At 37.3% G+C, this 18,151-nt stretch overlaps 2 pseudogenes across 2 annotated transcripts; both read right to left on the bottom strand.

Moving 5' to 3' along the window:
• Window positions 1–1,177: 1,177 nt before the first annotated feature.
• LOC308658157 (V-type proton ATPase 116 kDa subunit a 2-like) lies at window positions 1,178–3,573 on the bottom strand (annotated as a pseudogene). Its single transcript has 2 exons — window positions 3,409–3,573; window positions 1,178–2,972 (listed from the first exon to the last, which is right to left on the bottom strand). The product of its transcript is annotated as a V-type proton ATPase 116 kDa subunit a 2-like (transcript).
• A 7,801-nt stretch (window positions 3,574–11,374) lies between these two features.
• Window positions 11,375–17,938, bottom strand: LOC308658156 (mediator of RNA polymerase II transcription subunit 28-like; annotated as a pseudogene). Its single transcript has 3 exons — window positions 17,692–17,938; window positions 15,984–16,041; window positions 11,375–11,932 (listed from the first exon to the last, which is right to left on the bottom strand). The product of its transcript is annotated as a mediator of RNA polymerase II transcription subunit 28-like (transcript).
• Between the last annotated feature and the right edge of the window lie 213 nt (window positions 17,939–18,151).

Genomic DNA, 18,151 nt, shown 5'->3' with positions numbered 1-18,151 from the left:
GTTTTCTTTTAATATTTGCAGGGTTCCTGGTCTATTTCCTAGATTTTTGATTCACCTCTTTTGTGCAGGGTGAGACACAGGGATCTAACTTCATTCTTTTACATATGAATATCCAGTTTTCTTAGCAACATTTGTTAAAAAGCCTATCTTCAGTGTTACTTTTTGGCACCTTTGTTGAATATTATTAGATGACTATATCTATGTGAGTTTGTCTATGTGTATTCTATTCTATTCCATTGGTATTTATGCCTGTTTTGATTATAATATATACACACACACACACATTTAACTATCGATCTGTAGTATAATTGATGGTGGCTTGGTACTGTGAATTGCTAAGTAACAACTGTCTTCTGCAGGGGCTTATGTGTAGTTTAAGGATTTGGTGGCTATTTGCAATTGTGGAGCCTGTGAATGCAGAATCTCTGTATATTCTGATCTATAGTACAGAAATATCCACCATGGCTGGTGCATTTCCTCAAGATTCTATTCATTCTCATGACAGGGATAGAAAGTCAGTGGCTTGTTTTCACTTAATCTCCTCCTGATACTATAGGGAGTATGGGTTTAAAGTTAGCAATTCCAAGGAGTGATTTGCTCTTGGGTAAGCTCTATCCCACTCTCCTTGGCTGTGATGATGGGGTAGGAATTTGGGTAATCTTCAGCTAACAGTGATTCTTCTACAGTTTCATTCTAGTTGAATTATTGAGACCACCTGTTTCAAAGGTATTCCCTGTGGTTTTATTTTTTTACCATCTGAAGGTGGAAAGAAACTATATATATTTAATTTCTTTTTTTGACATAATAAACTCTGTATCTTTTAAAATAAGGTTTAAAAGGAATCAAGTATCTAGAACCATTTTCAATTAGCCTTCCAAAATTGGCTTCTTCCCCCACCCCCATCCTGTATTTAGAAACAATTACCTTTAATATAACATCTGGCATGACCTAACACTTGCTTGTAATAAAAACAGAAAAAAAATTATGTATCTGAAATTGATAAGTGTAACAAAATATTTAACATATGAAGAAGAGGTATATGTTACAGAATTGTTTGGTTACATCATAAGGTAATCAATGAAGACAGAACTTTTCCTCTCATAAATTTGACATACGTGAAATTCTATAACATGATATTCTTCATAATTCTGAGAGCTCATTGGTTACAGCAATATGATCATGCCACGTTGTCACTGTCACTCAACTTCCATGAAAGTAGACTGAATGAGAAAGGAACAAATTTGGTGCCTGCACCAATGTAGAATTTGTTCTGAAATTCTACCCAGTGGAGGCATATGGCATGAAGAAATGCAGAAAGCCTTTCCACGATCAAGAGGATGAAAATCATCAAAACTGCAAAGAGAGCAATCACTGGGAGCAGCGCAAGACACTGTAGGTGGTGTACACTTGTAGGCCCAATCGCATCAGCATGGCCCACAGGACATCAGAGAGCAGTGCATGAGCCAAGCTGAGTACCCAGAGCCGCAGGTAGGATGCAGTGTTGGACATGAAGCCAAGACAGTACTCAATGGAGTGAATTACTTGAGTCAATAGTATTTCTCCAAAATGAAACTCTTCCCAAGGCATTTCTCTGCATCCATCTTCCATTTGGTTATTTCCCTCTTCTGTATCCTGGTTTCCCAGCAGAGAAACATTTTCCTCGCTATCTTTCCTTATATGTGTGTAACCACTCCGGCTTATGCCAAAGTAACTCTGCACATTGTGTAGCCACAACAAGAAACGTGGTTTTCCCAAGAAGAGAATGGGAACAGACAGTACTGTAACAACCAGCAGCACTTTCTGGACGTGCTCCTGCCCTGGGTAGAGGCCACTTGTTCCGCTTGCTGGGAATATGAACAAGTTGATGAACTCAATTAGAATGCTGGGAGCATTCTTGTAAGTTTCTGCCAGAAACATGAGCCACTTATAGACAGTCATAAAGATGAGGTATCACAGACATTTTCATTTTGAAAGAATTTAGGAAAGTGAGGTGATTGGTTGCTATGTTCCAAATTGGGTCAATACCCAAAGGATAAGGGTGTCGGAACACTCCAGGAACGGCTCAGTCCAACTGCAGCACCCTGTTGTGCCTCAGAACACTGTCATTCCACAGAACCATCTTCTCAGGCTCCTCCTGAGTGTGACTGGAGCTGTACATGGCAGACACGTTCCACTGAGAGCCAAAAATGTTGAGTGACTTGGAGAAGCACTCACTGTAGATGAGGCCTGTGTACACTGAGAACAGCCCCATGAGCAGGAGGATGTATCGACTATTGAGAAACATCCTCAAGATGCCCTGCAACTGGTTCAGCCCAGGATGATTTTCATTTATTATCAAATAAGAGGGCAAATAAGAACATCACAAAACTGTGACCAAGGTCTCCGAACATCACCACAAACAAAACTGGGAATGTGATGATGGAAAAGAGCTGGATTCACTTCCCTGTAGCTCCTGATGCCATAAGCATCCAAGATGCTCTGAAATCCCTCGATGAACCTGTTGGTCTGGATTAGGGTTGGGGGTGCTTATTTTGTGGGGATTGTGTTCATAAATGAGGGGATGGTAGCCCCGCTCTCTCCCAATCCCTCCTCTAGCGCCCTGCACAGGTCATGCAGATCACCCTCAGGACACCAGACCTTGGGGATGAGGCACTTATTGGTCAGTCCAAGCTGCACATGTTCAGCATGTGGTAAATGGCTTTCATTTTCTTCACCTGGATGACGTGGCTGTTCACTGGCTCAGCAGCTTTACACAGCACTTGCCTTAAATAATCTTCAGTTTTGTGAAGCACAGTGTAGAGATCCTGGATCCCAGTATTTAACCCCTTCTGAATCTCCTTTCACTTCTCAACAGTGTTTGAATAGGAGTAGATATGGCAGTAGTAACAGGCACATACCTTCCTGACCTTGTGGCCAATCTGCTTTCCCCAAAAGGATATCAAGAAGATGGCAGGCCAGAGGGAGGCAGCAGTCTGTGTTGCTCCATGATCCAGAGCTCACCTAGTCAGAATACTGCATCTCTGAGAGTGTTAGAAGACCCCTACACAGGGCTGAGGCTGTGGCTCAGCAGGAAGCACGCTTGTCTGGAATGCATGAGGCACTGGGTTCGATCCTCGGCACCACATATAAATAAATAAATGTCTACTGACAACTAAAAATATATATATATTTTAAAAAAAGACCCCTACACAGATGATTTCCACAGAAATCACCAGAAGCTGTGATCCCACACAGGGCTGGGCCTCAGCTTTCAATTAGGACTCCTGACTCCTGGCTCCCAAAAACCCAAACCCTGAAGTTCTAGCCCATGCAGGGATTCTAGCACCTTAGCAGAATCACCTATCAGCACCTCTGCAGAATTCTTAGACTTTGCTCACCTCCCATGCAGGTCACTCAGCTACTACCTACCCACAGAACAATGTCATCACCTGCTACCCCCACCTTTCCAGACACCCCAGCCAGTGCTGGAAGCAGACTGCCTCCACCTTGGCTCAACATTCTCACCATATTAAGTGGGGGCAGCTCCCAGATCAGATCTCCAGCAGCTAGGTACCAGGTTTGCAACCTCCCCATCTCCCCAGCGGTGGAAACCCAACATAGTAGCTCCCCAACACAGGTGTGAAGTGTGACCAGGGAGCCACCCACAGAAAGCCCCAGTGTGAGAAGTTCCCCAATTGGAAACTGCTAAGGGAGAGGGAGACAGGGCTAATGTTTGGATCCTAACAGAGACACCAGGGCCTGGGAAATCTCCAGGCAAGATAGGGAGATAGTACTGGGCACCCCAGTCATATCAGTGGTTACAAAAAGAGACCCTTGAGGTGCAGTCTCCCTACAGGGACTGGCAGGTGGCACTCCCTGCTTCCAGGTGCCCTACACCAGGACAAATCTTCCCACCCTGGTTACCTACAACATCCTGAGGGCAGAGAAACCTACTGACAACAGACAATGCCACCTATTGGATGAAAAGAGAAGTAGGAAAGATACAGATCTCTAAAACTAGCAAGAACCCTGGTTTCTTTCTTGGAGTATTTTTTCTCTTTCTCTTCTACTCCTCTATCCTCTGGCCCTTACATCCCCAATATATGTGAAACCAAGAACTTTACATGAAATAAGATTTTGAGGACTGAGTCACCTGAATCATATAATATAGAGGTATTGTATATGCCCTTTTTTCTTTTCTTTTTTTCTTCTTTCATTTTTCCCCTCCAAATTTTACTATTTTAATATCCTGTATTTTTCTAAATACATATGTGTATTTGTTTTATGTACTCTACTGTCTTCCCATGTATTTGTCTACCCTAAATTTTTTTCCTATCTATTCTCTTGCTACTAACCCTCTTCATTAGATTTCTCTTTCATACTTCCTAAGATATATTAACTCTATATCATCTCATCCTATCTCCTCAGCATATCATCCTATGCCTCACCCCCCATTCAATGTCCACCTTCAGAAACTGTAAACCTTTTTACAAAATTACTGATTATATTTTATATAATAATTGAATTCAACATTTCTGTACATTGAGACTAAACTGTAAACATCTTAGTAACAACAAATTGTTCATAAGTGGTATATTGTTGAAATTGGGATCTGTTAACATTGTCTCGCCCTACAAAGGCGACATCTTGGAACCTTACAAGAGCACTAAAAACCTATAGGATAAAAGCAATAACACTCCAGACCCACAGAGCTGGAAAGGAACACGCACAAGCAACATGAAAAGATAAGGGAAGAAAGGGTCCTAAGCAAATCAAGACACCACACATCATTAGCATCATTGGCAGCCACAGAAGAAGGAATTACAGAGAAGGAGTTCAGGATGTACATGGTTAAAATGTTCTGTGAACTCAAGGAAGATAAAAAAAGAGCAAATACATGCAATGAAAGATCATTTTGACAGTGAGCCACATAAACAAATCCAAGAAGCAAAAGATCACCTCAGCAGGGAGATAGAATGAATGTATATATATATATATATATATATATATATATATATATATATATCAGAAATCCTTGAAATGAAAGAAATAATAAACCAAATTAAAAACTCAAAGGAGAGCATCACCAACAGAGTAGAGCACTTAGAAGGTACGAGATAAGACAAGGAAGATAAAGTATATCATCTTCAAAAGAATGTAGACAGCACAGCAAAAATAATAAGAAACTACAAGCAGAACATCCAAGAAATATGAATTAGCATAAAAAGACCAAATTTAAGAGTTATTGGGATAGAGGAAGACATAGAGGTACAAACCAAAGGAATGAGCAATCTGCTTAATGAAATAATATCAGAAAACTTTCCAGACATAAAAAATGAATTGGAAATACAAATTCAAGAAGCCTACAGGATGCCAAATGTACAAAATCACAATAGATCCACATCAAGTCACAGTCACACTATAATAAAAATGACCAATATACATAATAAGGAGAGAAGTTTTTTTAAATTTTCTATTTGTTTTAGTTACACATGACAGTAGAATGACCTTGACATATCATACATTTGAATCAGATGAAATATAATTTTTCATTTGTCTGAGTGTACAGGATGCAGAATCACATTGGTCATGCAGTCATGTAAATACACACAGTAATAATAATGTCTAAAAGCTGCGAAAGAAAGAAATCAGATTACAAATAGGGGAAAACCAATTTGGATAACATCAGGTTTTTCAACACAGACCCTGAAAGTTAGAAGATCCTGGATCAACATATATCAAGCTCTGAAAGATAATGGGTGCCAACCAAGAATCTTGTATCCAGCTAAATTAAGCTTTAGATTTGAAGATGAAATTAAAAACCTCCCATGATAAACAAAAGTTAAAAGAATTTATAGCTAGAAAACCGACACTACAAAACATGCTTGGAAAATTATTCCATGAAGAAGAAACAAAAAACAACAGTGAAAATCAGCAGAGGGAGGAAGTACCCTAAAGGAAAAACTAATCAAAGAGGAAAACTAAGTCAAGTTAAATAACAAAAATAAACAAATATGGCTGGAAATACAAACCATGTCTCAATAGTAACCCGGAATATTAATGGCTTAAACTCACCAATCAAAAGACATAGGCTAGCAGATTGGATTTTTAAAAAGACCCTAAAATATGCTGCCTTCAGGAGACTCATTTGATAGGAACAGATATACACAGACTGAAGGTGAAAGGTTGGGAAAAATCATACCACTCCCATGGACTGCAGAAGCAAGCAGGGGTTTCCATACTCATATCAAATAAAGCAGACTTCAGGCCAAAGTTAATCAAAAGAGATGAAGATGGACATTACATACTGTTCAAGGGAACCACACACCAACAAGACATAACAATCATAAATAGATATGCCCCAAACAATGGTGCAGCTATGTTCATCAGACAAACTCTTCTCAAGTTCAAGAGTCAAATTGACCACAACACAATAATCTTGAGGGACTTTAACAAACCTCTCTCACCACTGGACAGATCTTCCAAACAAAGGTTGAATAAAGAAACTATAGAGATCAATAACACAATTAATAACTTAGACTTAATGGAAATATATAGAATATTTCAACTGGCATCAAGCAGATACACTTTCTTCTCAGCAGCAATGGATCCTTCTCTAAAATAGACCATATAATATGCCACAAAGCAACTCAGCAAATACAAAAAAGTAGGGATACTCCCATGCATTTTATCAGATAATAATGGAAAAAAAATTGGAAATCAATGACAAAATAAAGAATAAAAATTTCTGCATCACATGGAGACTGAACAATATGCTACTGAATGAACAATTGGTTACAGAAGACATCAATGAGGAGATTAAAAAATTCTTAGAGGTAAATGAGAACACAGAAACAATATATAGAAATCTCTGGGACACTATGAAAGCAGTACTAGGAGGAAAATTCATTGCATGGAGTTTATTCCTTAAAAGAAGAAAAAAATCAACAAATAAATGACCTCACATTACATCTTAAAGCCCTAGAAAAAGAAGAACAAACTAGCTGCAAAAGAGGTAGAAGTCAAGAAATAATTAAAATTAGAGATGAAATCAATTAAATCAAAACAAAAGGAAAAAAATTGAAAAAATTGACAAAACAAAAAGTTGGTTCTTTGAAAAAATAAATAAAATTGACAGACCCTTAGCCACACTAACAAAGAGAAGGAAAGAGAACTCAAATTACCAGCATACATGATGAAAGAGGTAATATCACAATAGACACTACAGAAATACAGAAGATAATTAGAATTTTGAAACCTTATACTCCAATAAAATAGAAGACATTGAAGGCATCAATAAATTCCTTAATATATATGATCTGCCCAGATTGAATCAGGAAGATATTCACAACTTAAACAGACCAATATCTAGTGAGGAAATAGAAGAAGCCATCAGAATTCTAAAAACCAAGAAAATTCCAGGCCCAATGGATACACAGCCGAGTTCTACACAACCTGTAAAGAAGAGTTAATATCAATACTCTTCAATTTATTTCAGGAAGTAGAAAAACAGGGAGTACTTTCAAACTCATTCTATGAAGCCAATATCACCCTGATCCAAAACCAAGAAAGACACATGAAAGAAAGAAAACTTCAGACCAATATCTCCAATGAACATAGATGTAAAAATTCTCAAAAAAATGCTGGCAAATCAAAGACAAAAAGATTGTGTAACATGATTCATCTCAGTGATGCAAGGTTGGTTCAACATACAGATATGAATAAATGTAATTCATCACATCAATAGATTTAAAGATAAGAATCATATGATCATCTCGATAGATGCAGAAAAAGCATTTGACAAAATACAGCACTTTTATGTTCAAAACACTAGAAAAACTAGGGATAACAGGAACATATCTCAACATTATATAGGCTATCTATGCTAAGCCTTAGGCTAACATCTTTCTAACAGAGAAAAATCGAAGGCATTCCCTGTAAAATCTGGAACAAGACAGGGATGCCCTCTTTCACCACTTCTATTCAACATAGTTCTTGAAACACTGGATAGACAGATAAAAGAAATTAAAGGGATATATAAAGGAAAAGAAGAAATTAAATTAGCTCTATTTGCTGACGATATGATTCTATACCTAGAAGACCTCCCCCCCCCCAAAAAAAAAAAAAAAACTCCACCAGAAAACTTATAGAACTAGTAAATGAATTCAGAAAAGTATCAGGATATAAAATCAACATCCATAAATCAAAACCATTTCTGTATATCAGTGACAAATACTCTGAGAAGGAAATGAGGAAAACTCCCCCATTCACAATAACCTCAAAAAAAGATATTTGGGAATCAACTTAACAAAATAGGTGAAAGATCTATACAACGAAAACTACAGAACCCTAAAGAAAGAAATCAAAGACCTTAGAAGATGGAAGGATCTACCTTGATCTTGAATAGGCAGAATTAATATTATCAAAATGAACATACTTCCAAAAGCACTATACATATTTATTGTAATTCCAATCAAAATCCCAATAGCATTCCTCATAGAAATAGAAAAAACAATCATGAAAATTATCTGGAAAAATAAGAGACCCAGAATAGCTAAAGCAATCATAAACAGGAAGAGTGAAACAGGTGGTATCACTATACCAGACCTTAAACTATACTACAGAGCAATGGTAACAACAACAGCCTGTCCTAAAAAAAAAAAAAAAAAAAAAAAAACAATGTCGAATGTTTTCTCTGATATAAGGAGGCTGACTCATAGTGGGGTAGGGAGGGAGAGCATGGGAGAAATAGATAAATTCTAGATAGGGCAGATGAGTAGGAGGGAAAAGGAGGGGGTAGGGGATTAGCAAGGATGGTGGAATGTGATGGACATCATAATAATCAAAGTACATGTATGAAGACTCAAATTGGGTGTCAACATACTTTATATTCAAACAGAGATACAAAAATTGTGGTGTATATGTGTATTAAGAATTATAATGCAAAACAACAAAAAAACTACATGTATAAAGGCATAAATTGGGGGCTGGGGCTGTAGCTCATTGGTAGAGCATTTGCCTAGAATGTATGAGGCACTGGGTTCAATCCTCAGCACCACATATAAACAAATAAAATAAAGGTCCATCTACAACTAAAAAATATTGTAAAAAGGCATAAATTGGCATCAACATATTTTATATAAAGAGATATGAAAAATTGTGCCCTATATGTGTAGTAAGAATTGTAATGCTTTCCATGCCATCATGTAATTTAAAAAAAAAGAAAAAAATTATTGTCACTAGACTTCCTAAGAGAATATGTAGATCTTTGACTTTTCATTGCAATTTTAGGCTCTTAAAAGTCCTATTAATGTATGTCTACTAGAAGTGTTAGATAGTATACTCTGATAGCATTTTTAAAAGCATATTAAAACTTAAATTAAGAAAAATAAATTAACAAATTATTTAAATTAAAATTAGGATAAGCAAAAGGCATAATGCAACATTTCTGAGTTTTTTGACAATATTAAAAAATTGTTATTTATTTGACAGATAACTTCTGAATTAATATAAAGATATGACAATAAGTTGTATATGTATTCATTGAAAACATTTTAGATAACTTCTGAATTAATATAAAGATATGACAATAAGTTGTATATGTATTCATTGAAAACATTTTCATTAAGCACCAAGTAGAAAAGTTTCTGATTTTTTTTAACTAAAAACACTTTTATCATTTAAAGACTGCCTCAAACTTAGTTTATTTGTGGTGGGGTGTGAGTGGGGCATATCAGGGATTGATCTCAGGGGCATTCAACTACTGAGCCACATCCCCCAGTCCTATTTTGTATTTTATTTAGAGAAAGGATCTCACTGAGTTGCTTAGCACCTGGCTTTTGCTAAGGCTGGCTTTGAACATGTGATCCTCCTGCCTCAACCTCCTGAGCCACTGGGATTATAGGTGTGTGCCATCACACTGGGTGTTTATTTAGGTTTTTAATCAAGAAACCTAAAGCTGCCAATCAGAGCTTCTAACTAGCATGAGATGACCAGGCTAAAATCTCTAGGAGTAAAAAATATCTTTTAAGTTTTGACCTATACATTCCAACCAAGGGGAGATATGCTGGCTTCAGGCTGGTATCAGAGGTCATAGGTCCACAAACCAAGTATCATTCTCACAGCTCACAAACAAAATGAGTAATATGTGTATACAAAGTGAGTACAAAGTATCATATAACATACATGTTCCTGTATATTCAAGGGAAGTAATGCCTCCTACTGTAATTCACGGGAAGGGCCTCCCACTGTACCTGCCCAGAGCGGTGCCAGTTCAATATTTCTGTATCTTAAGTTTCAATGCTGACTTGACTTTATGACCTACATTTAGTTGAATAAAATTAATTTAAAAAATAGAAAAACTAAGGAATTTGTTTAATGATAAACAATTTAATGATAAACTATTTCCCATGAGTATATAATGCAGCAAGGGGGCACAGAAACAGATACAACTCACTAATTCACAAGAAAGTGGAAGGAATAAAAGTTCTGTGCCCGGAATGGAGTGGAGGCTTTGTGGACCACGTGGCATCCAGGCCACACCAGAAACATGAGTGGATACTGAGGCACATTGGGAGAAATCTTCAGTGTTGGAATGGACAAAATGAACCAAGAACAGCCACAGACATACTGACTATTCAGAAGACAGAGGAGTGTTTGTCCTGGCTGAAGCGATATAATCTAAGAGATACATGAAACAGAGAAAAGAAAACCTCTGCTAACAAGAGGGCAAAACCCCACAGAGGATCCACATGTTCTCTGTGGAGGTGAAGTAGCTCCTAATACAGCTCCATTAAAATAGCAAACATCACACAACACACAACAAAGGCAGTATCAACTTAAGGGTCTACTGTAATATTACTATGCTAACCTAGCCTATCTTAACATTTTTTTTTCTGACAGATTTACAAAATATCTGCACTCTGTACTGCTATGGAAGCATTATAAATGTTGCATTAGATTCCTCTTCTTGAGGTAGTTAAAAGTCTTGAGACAGCAAATTTACATATTTTTCTCTAAGACCTAAAACCAAATTCCTTCTCCCATAATTCTAGGAGTATTTTAATTCCCCCCCCCCTCAGATCATAACAAACTAAAAGTTATATAAAATTTTAAAAACAAGCAAAAAAATCAAGAAAAAAATCTGTGCATCAAACTAATAATCTAAACTTTGCTGCGGACAAAACAAACAAACCTCACTTTGTTTAGCAAGCTATTGGCATTTTATAAACTACTGAAGTACTTAACAGTTCATAAAAATTGGGGAAATTTTTCAGTGGAAATAAAATTAACAACAACTCATTCTCTGACAGATAGTTTTTCTAAAATGCCACGTCTACACAGAGAGGTTTGGAGAAACTGTTTGCAGAAGGCTATATTGTAGGCCAGACCTCTCTCAGGTCTGCTTCAGAGGTGCAGGGATTTTGGCAGATGCTTGCTCCAGGTAGGCCAAGGAACCCTGAGGGACTTGGCTGGATTTTTGTGCTGCACACTGATGTCCTCTAGCACCTGCTGCCAATGCCTCAGCTGTGTCAAGTACTTCTGTACCAGTACATCCTTCCACTGCAACTCATTTCTTAGTTCTGAGACATCCTCTTTGATAGCTTGCTGTGGTTTCTGGACAGAGAGCTACAATCTTTTTTGTAGAAAAAAAGCATTCTGTCTTGCAATATCCAGAAACTTCTGGATACACCCATCAACACCAGTTCCAATTTCTTCCTGATCAATGCCATTGGCATAATCCCAATTCAAGAGAGAAGCAAAGCAAGCATGGAATGAATCCTCCAACTCATCTACCAAGGTGCTGCTAGAAGTTCGCAACGCGACCTGCACTGCCTGATGAAGCAAAGCCTAACCAGGGAGTCCCGGGGAGGGTTGCATGACTGGTGGCTGCCCAGAGAATATACCACCCAGCAGAGCCGCCAAGTCTGGGATGGTGGGCCTCCCACTGCACCTGCGCAGAGTGGTGCCAGTTCAATATTTCTGTTTCTTAAGTTTCAATGCTGACTTGGCATTTTTATATTTATAGATGCCAAAGAATCATAAGGAGGTTCTTTATTTTCCTTATTGTCTTCCTTCTTGTTATAATGGAATAATAAAAATAATTTCCTCATTTGTGAACTGTCACTGAAGGGTAAGAATAGATATGTTAGGGAAGAAATGGGGAGATGGGTTTGAGGGTACTCACTGTCTCCTGACTCTACAGACAGAGCATGGGTCCCTGATCTGATGATACTTCCCTCAACCATGATCTGAAGTGAAAAAAAAACAGAAAAGAGACTTGACATCTTTGACTTTGACCTGCTTTTATTTGTTGAGTCTGCTGCAGGGAATTAACCTGTTTTTAAAAAAGAGTCAAGGGAGCATGGATGAGAATTACTTGTGGGTAATAATTTATTGTGACATTCTTGGACTCATTGACCACTTTCTGTCTACTGATAAGACCCAAATACATTCCACTGCCTTATTCTTACCAGGTAATAGAAAATGAGGTTTTTGAACTTTCCCATGGCTTGTTCATCCAGTATATAGTGTGCCTTGATATTCTGTGTTTGGCCACAGGGCAAGGTACCAGCCACAGGCTCAGGTCAAGGTAACTCCCACTTAAGGAGAAAACATGACTTGCAATATGCTGAGCTCCCTATTGTTCTTCTTTGATCTCTATATATAGTTAAAACATATGTTAGGTTGCTGGTAGTAGACCTGATACAACAGAAAAGCCAAAAGACAAAATTATCTTGAAATTTTTTATTTGGCTTCTTATCAAAATGAATAGTTAAAAATATGTTTCTTCTACTCAGTCTCCCTCATCCCCGCTGACCACCAAATACTTAAGTTGTCAGCATCCCTATGTTGAAGATATTAAAAGGAAGTCATTCACAGATTTTTCTCCTTTACCTTGATTCTGATGACTCATCATTGCTTTGATATATTTTTACCTTCTACTTTTCAGAGCCAGAGGAACAAAGATGTTCAAATGGAAAGAATAAATCATCCAAATGAGCAGAAAAAAGAATTGTCAGATAACTGAAATCCCATATAAATTTGTTTAATTAAAATTATAGATAGTTAGATAGATATATATATATTATCTTACTGATCAATAAATGTTTTATATATATAAATTTAATTAACATGTGAATATTGGGAATTAGAAATAATTTAAATACTCTTAAGCAAGAATCAACAAATTATAGTTCTTAAAACTTTTTGTTTGTGATAACTAGCAAGAAAACTTTGAGCTGCAGAAATATTTTGATCACCATGATTAGGAAATATATACTAGGGTGTGTGTCTGTATTATTATTTAAAATGCTGAAATAGTTGTGAAAATATATAACATAAATTATATGAATGATTGAAGCAGGTGATATTATTCAGGACCCAAAGGAAATAGGATTTATGTTTCCACAACATATAAAATTGTACAAATAGTGCTAATCAAATTATCAGTCGCTTTTATAATATCCTTTCCTAATGCCTTAATTAATTTTTATGAAACTTGATTATCCTCAAATTTCTAACCTTAATGTTTGGACTTCTTATATCTCTCAAATGCAATGTGTGCTCTAAATATTTTGTCTCTCTTTGTCCTCAGAGGATTTACTTATTTTTTACTTACCATAATAAAAAGTTTATTGGTTACGATGTTAGTGGTATTGATTGAAAACAGTACAAGATCCTATTCATTGGTAGTTGCCTTGTAAAGATAATTGACTTCACTTGTAGAGATGAATATGAATTTATTGGGAATGGGAACGCCTTTTTCATCCACCAGAAGAACCTAAGGAAGAAAAAGTATTTGGTAATTGATATGGAAAACAAAGAGAACACGCACAAAATGCCTTTAGTGTTGTAACTAAGTTTACCACAAGGCTTTTCTTCCATTTGGATCCTCACGTGCTTATAACTGGTTTATTTTTGAAACTTTGTAGTATTTCCATTAAGACCAGGGAAGTTTTCATTTAAAAAAAAAAATTCCAGGCAGGAAGTTTTTAATAATTACAATCATCACTTACTACATCTGGAGCCAAAATTACAGGAGTGAATTTAAAAGGGCTGCTTTCCCCTTTTCACCTGGCTGGAGGCTAGAGTGCTTCACTGTACTCACTCTTGTCCTCCTTGAATAAAGCATTTTTCTGTGCTTCAGCTTCCCACAAGTGGAACTAATAGTAGTGCCTCCTTCACATGTGGCAGTGACAATTAAGTAATCCATTTAAAATATGTTAGAAGATATCTGACACATTTATTCCACCAAATTAGCTAATAACTTTACTATTACCCCCTGAAATGATCAGCTACGAAAACCCACATGAAAATATTTCTTTTTGAGGAAAATAAAATAATTATAAAGCTGATAATCATTTTTTTTGGTACTGGGGATTGAACTCAGGGACACTCAACTGCTACATGGGCTCTCTCTTACCCTGGGATGAGGTCTATGGAACAGGGTAGAGGGGGAGTCTGGCTGCAGAGTCTCTAATCAAGAGCCCTGGAGACCACGCAGGAAGCAGGTCTGGTTTTATTGCATAGTTACCTTGTATATATACCCAGAGAGTAGCTAAGCAGATTACAGGCAGCCACCAATGCAATGTTTGCTGAGTGTCCTTGCAGCGACCAATTGAGGAGTGGGAGGTGGAGCAAGCACAGGGACTGCTACACATGGCCTTATGCCCAGTGCTGTGCCTATGGGGTAAGCCGCCTGCCACTCACACACCTAGGGGAGTGGCCTGCCACCCAGATGCCCTTAACTCCTTAACGTATGCCATGTATGCAATGCTCCATGCATTTGTCCTCACAAACCACTGAGCTACATCCCTAGCCCCATTTTGTACTGTTTTTAGAGACAAGGTCTCACTGAGTTTCTTAGTGCCTCCCTTTTGCTGAGTCTGGCTTTCAAATCGTGATCCTCCTGCCTCTACCTCCTGAGCCACTGGGATTACAGGCATGTGCCACTGTACTCCTCTGTCAGAACCCACTGACAATCTGTAATTCCTGGTACAGCAGAGGTGCATAAAGAAAGACACAGCAGAGATGCATAAAGAAAGACACATGCACACACACACACACACACACACACACACATCCAGTAGAGAATAAGCAGCACCTTTATTTCTTCTCTGCTTCTTTTATACAACAAAAATGAAACACATCTTTCTGGCAGCTTAATCTTATCAAGCATGGATAGACATTCTCAGAGTAACTTTGTTCATGGTCACAGTGCTCCATATTTCTTATTATCTGGGTTGTAGTTAGTTAATTTCCGGGCAATCACATATCTATATTTATATAGGTTTTAAATTTGGTAGAACATTCTTTTCTCCCATCTCCTCAAGACTGCAACAAGAACACAGCTCAAAGAGTTCATCGTTTCTCATAGAACCCCTTTGTTTTGCTAAGCACAGCAAAACTTACTATGAATAAAAGCAGTATTTTCATTGCTTTGTTTTTTAATTATATACATTACATATTAAAACAATACAACAATAACCATGAAATGCATGCTATAATAATACCTATACCTAGGATTTGAACCATTTATTCACTTACTTCTAAGTAGAAGAACAGATATAAGGAAGGCACTGGCAGCCATATACTGGGAGTCATTTGTGAGAAACTGAAAATTCTGATGCTAACTGGATAAGGACAGAAAAAGTATTTTCTGAAATGGGTGAGCAAGGAGATTCATATAGTAAATGCTACATTACATTAAGAATTTTTATTTATTACATATCCCAAAGAGAAATAATGTGACTGAATTTCATAGCCCTTTTGTATAAGTGTATACATTTCATCAGTGAGATTTATCTATGAAAGTTATAGTTCTTGGTTTCATAATTTTGGTCATATTGATTAATTAATAACTAATCAAGTATGGGTTACATCACTGGACCCCAGATTTTATCAACAGGAAATTTTTTCTACTTGTTCCTACTTGTAAGTTACTCTATACTTGTCCAGAAAAGGGGATTCCTTATCTAAAATGTGAGTCCACTCTCACAAACTTGAGTTTGGTGGCCATGTTTGTGATTTTACTAGTTCTATTTCCAATGAATAACAGGTCTGAAAAATATATAGAAAAGAGTAAATACTCTTAGAAGTTACTTTAGATCTAAATTTTCCTTCCTATGTCAACCTTTCTTATCCTCATTTTGTTATGAGAAATAAATTAATGTTTAGTATTTTATCTCCCATATTCAGTTACTACTCAAACCTGTTCCCACTTCTCTGATCTTGGATTTCACTGTTTCATTGGTAGCCTGTACTTTTAATCTGAAACAAGTTGGTTTTTACTGTTGGGTAATGCAGCCATTGCTGTTGAGCTGAGAATACAAAATTAATAAATGTCAAGCTGAATAAGATGTATAGTCACTAAATTTATTTTCTTTCTGGTGCCAAGGAAACTTTTTTGAGTTAAATTGTTAATTGACCTTAGGAACTTCATATTCAGTTTTGCTTTGTAATCTTCAAGGTTAGTTTTCTAATGAAAATCTTATTAAGAATAGAAATCCTGTTTTTGGTAAGGGATATTTTGGGACAAGTATACCCTATTATTCTCCTTCTAGTTAGTAAAATAGGGTGCCCTCCTGGCTGAAATAGTGATAGTATTGAGATAAAACACTGAATACTAACCTGCTGACTGAATTTCTTTTTCTTTTAACAGTTACCAGTATGAAATAATTTTCTGCACATGCTTATAGTTGCAAGTCCTGGGACTGGTTCCCCATGGGTGTATCTATCATGGAAGAAACAAATCAGGAATTGAGAAAGGCCGTCTGCATTTCCCACTACCAAACCTTCACAGAATGGTTATTCTTGACAGTTCCTACATATCATTACCCTGTGGGCTCAAATCATGCAGAAGCATGTCTGGAAAATGTCCCTCTTAAAGAAGCACCATTCATTAAAACTTTCAAAATCATTCTGCACTGTGCTGCTATGTTCTTTTTGAGATTTTAAGTTTTCTTCCTCTTAGCTTATTTATTTTTATTATTCTTTTAATTTAGTGATAATAAAATCAAAATTTATTCTGTATACCAAATGAACAAATTTAGAAGAATAAAATTAATAAATAATAAGCAAACCCAACATGATTATAACACACACCTACATATGCATGAGAGAGAGAAGAGAGGAAGAAAGAAGGCCCTAAGTATATGATGGAGTATACATAAAAGTAATTTGTGGGGTTGTGTGTGTATATACATAGTATATTAGTTCTTTTTCTCTCCTCCTTAAAAAATGAAATAATTGAGAATCATTTTGCTTTGTTCATTACCTTTTCTTTCTATTTGTAAATATCTTTGATATCACTTCAAATAATAATTTTAAAAGGGATCAGAGAATCAGAGCAACTTATGCTGAAACCCCTAACCCCTAAGATATAGGTATCTGCCGTTAGATAATTCCTTGGCTATTTATGTGAGACAGGATTAAAGCAGAAGCCTTGGAGTGTTGGTGTCTCTAGCTAATAATACTTAGGCTGGCATATTCTTTGTCCTGCCTGCTTCATCTGCTACTGCTTATTTGAATGGGGTTGTGTGGGGGTTTTGTTTGTCTGTTTTTTTAAGATTCACATATGTTTAATGTGTATAGTCAAGGAAGGAGTAGTCCTGAATTCAATAGAAATACTCTGTACAATTCATCTGGTGGGTTGAATGGGAGCGGAAGTGGCTGCAAAACCCACACTGGAAGATGTACAAAATAACTCACACTCAGCCCCACCTGCAAGGACTAGAGCAGGCGCAGGAGCTGATGGGAGTGAGGAGGCATCAGTCCAGAGTGGAGGGAAGCCTAGGGGGAGGCCTTGAGGCAATTGCAGGCAGAGAACGAGCTCAGGAGCTTGTCCGCCATGTGTCAGCTTAGGATAGCCAGCTGGCCAGCTCCTTACAGCAGCACTAATCCTCCAGGAAGCTGAGGCAGTTCTTGGAGAAGTCCCACTTCTAGTATTGTAGGTCATGGATGCCATCAGTGGACATAGGATAAGTCTGGTATGGTCCTGGAAGAAGCTGATTTGCAGGGAGCCACTGCTAAGGTGCAGGATGACCGTGCTGCAGGTGGGGAACCTGGTTCACAGAGCCTTTCAGCAAGACTTTGCTCATGTAATTGCAGAAATATTTAAGGAGGGTGATCTCCATCAAGGAGCTGGGGTGGGAAACCATGGAGAGGTAGG

Source organism: Spermophilus citellus (genome assembly GCF_964194105.1).
Source record: "Spermophilus citellus genome assembly, chromosome: 10".
Classification (NCBI taxonomy): Eukaryota; Metazoa; Chordata; class Mammalia; order Rodentia; family Sciuridae; genus Spermophilus; species Spermophilus citellus.
The sequence above is the reverse complement of the archived record's forward strand: the minus strand, read 5'-3'. Positions and strand labels throughout refer to the sequence as shown.